This window comes from Furipterus horrens, unplaced genomic scaffold (assembly GCF_987537825.1).
Source record: "Furipterus horrens unplaced genomic scaffold, mFurHor1.1.pri manual_scaffold_12, whole genome shotgun sequence".
In the NCBI taxonomy this organism is placed as follows: domain Eukaryota; kingdom Metazoa; phylum Chordata; class Mammalia; order Chiroptera; family Furipteridae; genus Furipterus; species Furipterus horrens.
In genome coordinates, this window is record NW_028327182.1 from 49,429,253 (window position 1) to 49,440,577 (window position 11,325).

The window sequence follows — 11,325 nt, forward strand, 5'->3', positions numbered from 1 at the left end:
GAGGGAAGGGGGATACTGGGCAGAGGGGAGCAAAGGGGAAAAATTGGAACTGCTGTAACAACATAAATAAAATATACTGAAAAAAATGACAACAAACATAATTATCAACAACTAAATCTAAAAAAACAAAAACAAAAACAACTAATCAAACAACCAGAACAGGAACAGAGTCATAGGTATGTAGATCATTTGGAGGGATATCAGGTGGATGAGAGAAGGGAGAGAGTGGAGGAAATGGTACAGGGATCAAGAAGCATAACTGGTAGGAACAAAATAGACAGAGGGGTGTTAAGAAGAGTAGAGAAAATGGAAAAGCCGAAGAACTTACATGCACGACCTATGGACATGAATTAAGGGGGAGGATTGCCGGAGGGAATGGGGTACCAGGCAGAGGGTAGAAAAAGGGGGAAATTGGGACAACTATGACAGCATCATCAACAAAATATATATATAAATTCTACCTAAAAATGGAGTTTTATTTTTAACATAAGAAATAAATATATTGTTAGCTAGTAGAGACCTGCGGTAACTAAATATTGTATACAAACTTTCATCGTTATTTCTCTATAAGTGCTGCTACTGCTATCATCCGTGTTCTTTTGATCCCTTCTACTGAAGCTATTGATTCTTCAATCTCAGCATTTAATTTATGTACATATTACACAGTCCACTGCTTCTCAGAATTTATTAGCATTTGAACATATTGTACTTACCATCAGTCCTTGGAGATAAATATTGAGACTGACTTCTTTCACACTAATTATCAATTCTGGAGTCAAAACAGTTTTTCATATGCACCCAACACAGGATCACCCAAATCTATAAGGAAAATATAGAAGGACTTCAAGAAGGATATAAACAGCAACACACTTATAGTAGGGGATTTTAACACCCCATTGTGAACATTGGACAGATCTTCGTAGCAAAGAAACACCAAGGATATTGAGGCATTGAACAGCAATCTAGATCAAATGAACTTAATTGATATATATAGAACTTTTCACCCCAAAGAAGCAAAATATACATTCTTTTCAAGTGCACATGGAACAGTCTCAAAGATAGACCACATCCTAGGACACAAAATAAGCCTCAACAAATTCAAGAAAATTAAAATTATATCAAGCATCTTCTCAGATCACAATGGCCTTAAAACTACAAAAAAACCTCAGGGAAAAAACGCAAAGACATTTAAACTCATGGAGAATGAATAACATGCTATTAAATAATGAATGGGTTAACAATGACATCAAGGAAGAAATAAAAAAGTTTCTGGAAACGAATGATAATGAACACACAATAGCCCCAAAACTATGAGATACAGCAAAAGCAGTCCTGAGAAGAACGTTCATAGCAATACATGCCTCCCTAAAAGGGATAGAAGAACCTCAAATAAAAATTCTAACCCTACAGCTACAAGAACTAGAGGAACAACAACAAACAAAGTCCAGAGCAAGTAGAAGGAAGGAAATCATTAAGATCAGAGCAGAATTAAATGACATAGAGATTAAACAGACAATTCAAAAGATCAACAGAAGTAGGAGCTGGTTCTTTGAAAAGATAAACAAAATCGACAAGCCTTTAATCAGACTCATCAAGAAAAAAATAGAGAGGTCCCAAATAAATAAAATCAGAAATGAAAGAGGAGAAATCACAACCAATACCACAGAAATACAAAGGGTTGTAAGAAATTACTACAAACAACTGTATCACAAGAAATTTTACAACCTAGATGAAATTGACACATTTCTGGGAAAATATAACCTTACAAAACTGAATCAAGAAGAAGCAGAAAGCCTGAAGAGACCAATAACAGATAGTGAAATTGAAGCAGTAATCAAAAAACTCCCGGCACACAAAAGCCCTGGACCGGATGGCTTCACAGGTGAATTTTACAAAACATTTAGGGAAGAAATAACTCCTATCCTTCTCAGACTATTCCAAAAAATTCAAGAAGAGGGAAAACTCCCAAAATCTTTCTATGAGGCCAGTATTACCCTAATTCCAAAACCAGGTCAAGACACAACAAATAAATAAAACTATAGGCCAAGATTGCTGATGAACATAGATGTTAAAATCCCCAACAAAATATTGGCAAACCGGATCCAGCAACACATTAAAAAGGTCATACAGCATAATCCAGTGGGATTCATCCCAAGGATGCAAGAATGGTTTAATATTTGCAAATCAATAAATGTAATATTCCACATAAACAAATGAAAGACAAAAATCACATTATCATATCAATAGATGTTAAAAAGCATTTGATAAAGTACAAAACCCATTTATGTTGGAAACACTCAACAAAATGGGAACAGAGGGAGTATGTCTTAACTTAATATACAAGAAACCTGTATATACAAGAAACCTGCCACCAACATCATACTCAATGAGCAAAGAGTAAAATCATTTCCCCTGAGATCAAGAATGAGACAAGGATGTCCACTGTCTCCACTCCTATTCAACAGTCTTGTAAGTTCTAGCCACAGCAATCAGACAAGAAAAAGAAATAAAAAACATCCAGATTGGAAAAGGGGAAGCAAAACTGTCATTATTTGCAAACAACATGATAGTGTACATAGAAAATCCTATAGACTCCATGAAAAAACTGCTTGACCTAATAAGTGAATTTGGCAAAATAGCAGGATACAAAGTCAATATTCAGAAATTGAAGGTTTTTCTGTTCACCAACAATAAAATTTCAGAGATAGAAACTAGGAAAAAAATCCCACTGACTGCAGCAGCAAGAAAAATACTTAGAAATAAACTTAACCAAGGAGGTAAAAGACTTGTATTCAGAAAACTAGAGGACACTGAAGAAAGAAATTAAGGAAAATACAAATAAATGAAAGCATATACCATATTCATGGATGGGAAGAATCAATATCATTAAAATGTCCATACTACCCAAAGCAATTTATAGATTCAATGCAATCCCTATTAAAATACCAATGACATATTTCACGGACTTAAAACAAGTACTTCAAAAATTATATGGAACCAAAAAACAGTCCGAATAACCACAGCAATCTTGAGGAAGAAGAATACAGTAGGAGGAATCACAATACCTTATATCAAACTATACTACAAGACCACTGTAATCAAAACAGTCTGGTACTGGCGTAAGAACAAACATATAGATCAATGGAACAGAATAGAGAGCCCAGAAATAAACCCAAGTCTATATGGTCAACTAATATTTGACAAAGGGGGAAGGAACATAAAATGAAGTGAAAAGAGCCTTTTCAACAAATGGTGTTGGGAGATCTGGACAGGGACATGAAAAAAGATGAAATTAGAGCACCAACTTACACCCTACACCAGAATAAACTCAAGATGTATAAAAGACTAATGTAAGCTGTGCCACCATAAAGGTCCTAGAGGAAAATATAGGCAAGAAAATTTCAGGTATCCCACATAGTAATATTTTCACCAATACATCTCCTAAGGCAAGGGAAATAAAGGAAACAATAAACAAATGGGACTACTTCAAAGTATAGTTTAACACAAAAAATAAAACAAGTTTTACCGGATCCTGAGAATGTGGTTGGCATATAAGTCTCTCATTTACTGAAATCATATTTGTAAATGCAATATTAGTGGATTTAAGTTCCATTGTCTTTCTACAAGAGGATGTTCTTACACATATGCTTTGGTTTTTGTTGCACTAATAAGAGATTTCACAATCGAAGGCAGTCCCTACTCTGTGCTGGTAAGTCTATTTCTGTGCAACTTTCCAGAGAGATCTATAGGTATTTTCCCCATACATCAACTCCAACCACACTTGGGTTCATAGGGTTTACATATTTCTACATAGCAACCATTGTTAGTGTTCCTAAAGATGTGTTGTAAAGTCTAGATTTTCTTGTTGCCTGACCCTTTGTGATATCTGGATGTCTGAGGCACTGAGAGGGAGAGGCCAGCCTCCCCTGGCCCTCCCCCCATCCACCTCTTTACCACTGAGTGTACATGCTTTATAAATAGTTGCGTAGTTACATTTTGTATATACACAAGCAAGTAGATAGAGTATATACAGAGAGAAAAGTGTATATAGATATTATTTTCTGCATCATCTAAAAGTTGTAGACATCATGAAACTTCATCACTAAAAACTTCATCATGTGTCTCTTAAGAACAAAGCCATTCTCCTGTATGACCACAGTACAATTGTCCCACTCAGGAATTTAAACTCGATGCGGTACAATATATAATTTTCAGTACATATTCAAATTTCTCTAACTGTCTCAATAATATCCTTGTAACCCTACAATTTAAGGGGTAAAGATTGTTGGCCATGTTCAACATAAAAGCCTTCACCATTTTTTCTACAAAATCATCAGGAACAACCACATCTCTCATTAATATTTTATGCTAGTAATTTTTTTTTGTGGGGGGTATTTGCAGATGTTTCATAACCAGATTGTCAGGAGTTGTAAATAGAAAATAGCATCTGCCAGAGGAAATGTTGGTTGACTTTGATTAGATTTGATGCAACTGTATGGAGGAAAGGAACTTCTAAAGGTAGTTAAGTAACAGAAGCTTTTAAAACCACCTATTGTGTTTCCAGAATGCTGCCCCTTTTCTTCTCACCCCATGTTTTAAACCTATCCTCTCTTAGTCTTTCAATAGTGGTGTTTTACACTGCTTGTTTCCCAGATCCTACGATAATATAAACAGCTTGCTCTCACAGGTCTTTTTTATAAAATAAATTTTATATTTAGAGCAATTTTATATTTACAGAATAAAATAGTACAGAAAGTTTCCATATATCCCCTCATCCCTGGTATAAATTTTCCCTGTTTTAACTCATACCTTAACATAGTACTTTTGTTACAAATAATGAAACAATACTGTCAAATTATTATTAATGAAGTGCATACTTTATTCAAATTTCCTTAGTTTTTATTTAACCTAATGTCCTTTTTCTGTTCCAAGATCCCATCCAGGATATCAAATTACGTTTAGTTATTTCTACTTTAACTACTTATTCTGCAACGGATGCTCAGAGTTTTCTTGTTTTTGATGTCCTTCAGAGTTTTGAGTTCATAGGTCTTTTGATAATTTAATCTCTATTACTTGACAGAGAAGTACAACAAATATTATTTTGTATTTTGAATTAAACATATCTCGGATAATTGTTAAAAATCAAGTATTTTTTTGAAATAACTGCATGATAAAGATAGTAAAATTTTAGCAGCCTTGTGTGTGGGTCATATTATCACTATTTATTGATTAAGTATGGTATACAGAGGTAATAACTTTCTTTGCTATGCAAAAACTTTTTAGTTTGATGTAGTCCTAGTTGTTTATTTGTTCTTTTATCTAGGAGATATATCAGAAAAAATATTTCTACGAGCAATGTCCCAGATCTTAAAACCTATGTTTTCTTCTAGTATTTTTATGGTTTTGGGACTAACATTTAAGTCTTTAATCCATTTTGAATTTATTCTTGTGTGTGGTATAAGAAGGTGGTCTAGCTTCATTTTTCTGCATGCATCTGTCAAATTTTCTCAACATCATTTATGGAATAAACTATCTTTAGCCCATTGTATATGCTTCCTTCCTCTTTTGAATATTAATTGACTATAAAATTGTGGGTTTATTTCTGGGATCTCTATTCTGTTACACTGATCTCTGTGTGTGTTTTAAGCCAGTACCATGCTGTTTTGATTATTATGGCCTTATAGTATACTATAAGCATAGTATAGTAAAGTTAGGTAGTGTGATTCCTCCAACCTTGTTCTCCTTTCTTAGTATCACTGTTGCTATGTGGGGCCTTTTGTGGTTCCACGTATATTTTTGAAATATTTGTTTGGCTTCTGTGAAATACATCATTGGTACCTTGATAGGAATTATGTTGAATCTATAGATTGCTTTGGATGGTATGGGCATTTTAATTATGTTCATTCTTCCTCTCCATAAACATGGTATGTGCTTCTACTTATTTGTATCTTCTTTCATTTCTTTCTTCATTGTCTTATAATTTTCCCAGTACAGATCTTTTACATCTTTGGTTAGATTTATTCTCCAAAGAGGACATACAGATGGCCGATAGACATACGAAAAGATGCTTGTCACTAATCATCAGATAAATGCAAATTAAAACCAAAATGAGATATCACCTCACAGTGGTCAGAATGGTTATCATCAATGAATCAACAAACAAAAAGTGCTGGAGAGGATATGGAGAAAAGGGAACTCTAGTGCACTGTTGGTGGGAATGCAGATTGGTGCAGTTACCATGGAAAGCAATATGGAGATACCTCAAAAAATTAAAAATGGAACTGCCTTATGACACAGTGATTTCATTTCTGGGAATTTATCTGAAGAAACCTGAAAAGAACATAAGCATCCCTATGTTCATTGCAGTATTATTTACAATAACCAAGATATGGAAGCAGCCGAAGTGTCTATTAGTAGATGAGTGAATAAAAAACTATGAGACAGACTTCCGGCCAAGATGGAGGCTTAGATGGACACGCTAGGTCTTCCTCTACAACTATAGAGGAATACAACTACTTCAAAACAAAGGATAACTAGAAATTCCAGAAAATAAAACTACACAGAAGCCCAACATATGAAGTTATAAACCAGCGGTGCCATTTGGGCAGGTAAGAGTTAAAGAAGGCAAAGCTGTTTGCGGAGCGGCGGGCGGGGCGGCGAAAAATCCCGGAGGCAATCAAGCCCCTGGCGTGCGCGACTCCAATCAAGCCCCTGGCGTGCGACTCCGGACGCTGGGGAGAGCAGCCGCAGCATCGTCTTGAACAGTGAGGCCCAGGGGGGCGGGAGGACGGATCCCGGTCTCCTAGCTGAATAACTGTGTGAATCCACCTTGGACCCCCGCCCCCACAGAAAGCACCACAGGGCTGCGAAATAGGTTGCGGACAGGCAGGCGCCGGCCGGTCGCTGATTTGTGACGCGTACACAGGCACTGCCCCCGACAGCCAGCCCAGGAAAACAAAACGCATCTGTCAAAATGTGGCAGACAAATATAGAGATCCCGGTGGCACAACTCACCAGACAGCAGATAGAGAACCTGACAGATGAACAGATAAGAAACCTGTCAGAGGCTCAGTTCTGGGCCATTGTTATCAGGTGGCTTACAGAATTCACAAAAGAGCAGGAAAAAGATATGAAAGAAGCGAAAAACTTTCATAACGAAAGGAACAAAACCACATACGAGACAGATGGTGAGGAATCCAGAGTTCATTTCAACAAACTGGAATATGGAGAAGGAACAAGCAGTCAACCAATGCAGCGAGAGGAAATAGGAAGCAACAATGAGAGGATCAGAAACCTCTGGGACAGCTATAAAAGGCCCAACATAAGAATCATTGGTTTGCCAGAGAATGAGGAAGATGAACTAGAACTTGAAAAATTGAGTGAAAATATAATAAAGGAGAACTTCCCAGACTTGGGGAAGGGAATAGACATGCAGGTCCAGGAAGCAAGGAGAGTTCCCAAGAGACTGGACCCAGGGAGAACCACTCCAAGACACATTATAATCAAAATGTCAAAAATTAAGGATAAAGAGAGAATCTTAAAAGCAGCAAGAGAGAAGAAAAGAATTATGTACAAAGGGGTCCCAATTAGACTATCAGCTGACTTCTCAAGGGAAACACTACAGGCAAGAAGGGACTGGCAAGAAATATTCAAAGTAATGAAAATCCAAAACCTACAACCACGAATACTCTATCCAGCGAAATTGTCATTCAGAATAGAAGGACAGAGAAAGTGTTTCCAGGACAAAATAAAACTGAAAGAGTTCATTAGATCCAAACCACTGTTATATGAGATGTTAAAGGGACTGGTTTAAAAAACAGAAGCTAGGGAGATGAAACAAAGGCAAACGAAACAGGCAACGAGAGTGGAAAAGGAACTGTGGGTAAGGGAAGCATAGTGGGGGGAGGTCAACAGGGAGGGGGAGTGGGGAGAGGGAGGGAGATGATATAGGAATTGGGGATCATGGTAGGAGGGAATGGAATAGACGGAGAGAGATTGGGAGGAACTGTATGCACAACTAATGGACATAATCTAAAAGGGGGGGACAACTGGAGGGAGGGGGGCCACCGGGTGGAGGGGAGCAGAGGGAAGGGAAATTGGCACAAATGTAATATTTTAATCAATAAAACAGATTAAATCTGAAAAAAAAAACAAAACTATGAGACATTTACACAATGGAATGCTACTCAGCCATAAAGAAGAATAAATTTTATCCTTTGTAACAGCATGGATGGACCTGGAGAACATTTTGCTAAGTGAAATAAGCCAGTCAGAGAAAGACAAATGCCATATGATTTAATTTCCATTTCTCTCATGAATAAATTGAACTAAAAAGCAAAATAGAGACAGACTTATAAATAGAGAGCTGGCTGACAGCTCTGGGCAGGGGGGTGGGGTGTGGAAGGATGGAGCAAAAAGGAAAACGGACTCATGGACATAAACAACAGTGTAGTGATTGCAGGGGGGAGGGGAGTATAAGAGGGATAAATGGTAATGGAAAAAATACAATAAAAAATTAAAAAGAAAGAAATTACCAAGCTGATTCTAAAATTTATATAAAAATCTCAAAGTTCAAAAATACAAAATAAAATCTTCAGAAAGTAGAAAAAAGTTAAATGGCTAACAGTATTTCATTTCTCTAATTACATTGTTGTATTCATGTAAGGATAGACTGTCGCAAGCTTTGTAGGTCTCACTACTAAGACCAATTTAACTAAAAACAAGGGGGGAGATATGGAAAGCCGGGGTGCTTGGTGGTGGCAAATGTAGCTCAGTCCCGGAGTGGAAAACCACTGGGAGCGTGGTGGCACGCAGGACCCACTTTACACACCGGTTTTCCTGGGGGACTAGGTCTGCCTTTATATAATAGTTAAAAGCTTGCTTTCTGCTAAAGGACTCCCTCATCCTGGGCTGAGAACAACAGATATTCAGCGTGTAACCTTGAACCAATCTCTTAGGGCCTATCCTGGGTCAATTTCTAAGGACAAGATGTGGCTAGACAAGTTATTCTTATCATCCATGCATGTGTAACATTCTTTTCTCTAATATGTAAAAGTAATAATCATATAAGGCAGTAATTGGCACAATGATTCATAACTTTCTTGGATGTAATCTACCTAAAGAGTTAATAAAAGCCTGTTAAGGCAGGGGCAAACTGCGCTTTCTCCTCTAGAAAGTGGCCAGTTCTGTCCCCTCTTCTCCACAGGATTCTTGCAGTCGCTGTGCATTTATTCCCTCATCCACAACGCCACGGACTCTGCTGGTCAGAGGTCCACGACAATAGACAGTAGATCAATAGAATGAAATAATTTAGTAATAGCCCACACTAATAAAATCAATTGACTTGAAAAACGTACCAAGGCAATCTGATGAGAAGGAATGCCTCTTTTGCAAACGGTGCTGAAATAACTGATAATTTATGTGAAAAAAATGAACCTCAGCCCCAAACTCACACTGTACACAAAATTAACCTAATTGACATTTATATAATGCTACACAGAACAACTGCAGAGTATACATCTTTTCAAAGGCACATGAAACATTCATCAAGTTAGACCACAGATTTACACCAGAAAACAAGTTTGAATAAATTTTTCAAATGATTGAAATCAAACAGAGTGTTGTTTTTTTTGTTGTTGTTAGGAGATTGAAATTAGAGGTAAAAAAAATCTGGAAAATTCTCAATTTCTTTGTTGTACTTATCCTATCAATCCCTGCAAAAGCAGTGCTCTAATCTTTTATTATAATTGGGAATTTGCCTATTTTTCCCTTTAGTTCTGTCCATTCTCGCATTGTGATATTTGAAGCTATCTTATTTGATATATGAATATTTAAGATTGCTGTATCTTCTTGAGTGACCTTTTTATCAATATGATATATCCTTTTTATCTCTGGTAAAACTCCTCATTCTAAAGCCTACTTTCATATTAAAATAGGTGCTCTAACTTTCTTATGGTTAGTGTTTGCTTTTTAGTTATATCTCCTTTCATTTTTGGAGCTTGGTTGCTATAGTGATTATAACATGCATCTCTGATGTATTAATATTATACAACTCGATATGTAAGAACCTCACAACTGTGATTGTATATATATATTTTAGTGAAAAATTATATAGTATTTTCTTGTGACAAAACATTATACATAGAATTGTACAAATCTTTATTGTATAAAATAAAAATGAGGAAAAACAGTTGTCTGTACATTGTTGTTCAACATTTGAGATCTTTTTCTACATGCAAATGCATTTCATTAATTCTTCTATGAACTTGCTAACACTCTGTATCAAATGTAATTCAGTCTCAGTGTCATGGGAGCATCTTTCAAGAGACAATATAGGTGGCCCTAATTTCCGAACAAATTTCTAGGAAGAATACATAGAATTTATTTGCTAGATCCCCTTATCAAAAATTTTCTTTATGGACATTAAATCCCCCACATTTCTGGGTTGTACATGTGTAGAAACTAATAGGGGCTGCATCATCTTATTCCTCATTGCCAACAGAAAAGCTCCAGGGCAGGAGGTGACAGGGATATTGTTTGAATATTAGGTGAGCCACCATTGAGTCATGCTCCTGTGAAGTCTGTTGATACAGCACTGTATCCCACCAGTGATTGACTGGGACAAAACAGGTGTCTAAGCGCTGTAGAGCCAGTGAGGCCAAGAGCATCTGAGTACATAAGCAGTGTTTGATAAAATCCACCTCTTGTGCCACTCATTTCCATTCATGCTTTCCCAATATATTCATGCTCATGTTACTTACATACAATAGGGATATTGATTTTTGTGAGACCATACTTTCACTTCTTCCCTGAGGAGGAAGGCACAAGTCCATTTTGTCACAGTCCTATTCAAGATGGTGTCTAGCCACAATCTCTGACAAGGCAAGAAGGTTCATAAAACAAAGTACCAGGACCATAATTGATAACCTTCCTCTTTCTTGATTCAACCGCTTTATATCCTCGAGTCTGTCAGTCAACCACTGGCCAAGGCCTGAGGGGGTGGGGGTCAGGAATGGGGGTAGCCTTCATAGATGAGACAGCTCCCATTTGACTGAGGACAATTCTCAATCAGTGTTTTCAGCAGCTGGGGAGTGAGTATGCCAGTAAGTAAAGGACATTTAAGCAAAGTACCAACAACATTCATCCACTACAAGGGGCTAATCTTACCTCCACTCTTTATTTTTTGCACTTTATATTCCAGTCATTGGGGGACATAGTAACATATATTAGCTTTTGGTTCAGTGCATATACTTTATTTTGGAGGGCAGTGCCCAACCACACACTAAGTCTGGAACATTTTGTTATGCAACAAGATCAAACTAATAC

The 11,325-nt window shown here is 36.9% G+C and overlaps 1 pseudogene; it reads right to left on the reverse strand.

The window, feature by feature from the left end:
* Positions 1 to 556: 556 nt before the first annotated feature.
* LOC149996160 (PRELI domain containing protein 3B-like) lies at positions 557 to 10,832 on the reverse strand (annotated as a pseudogene).
* Positions 10,833 to 11,325: the final 493 nt, after the last annotated feature.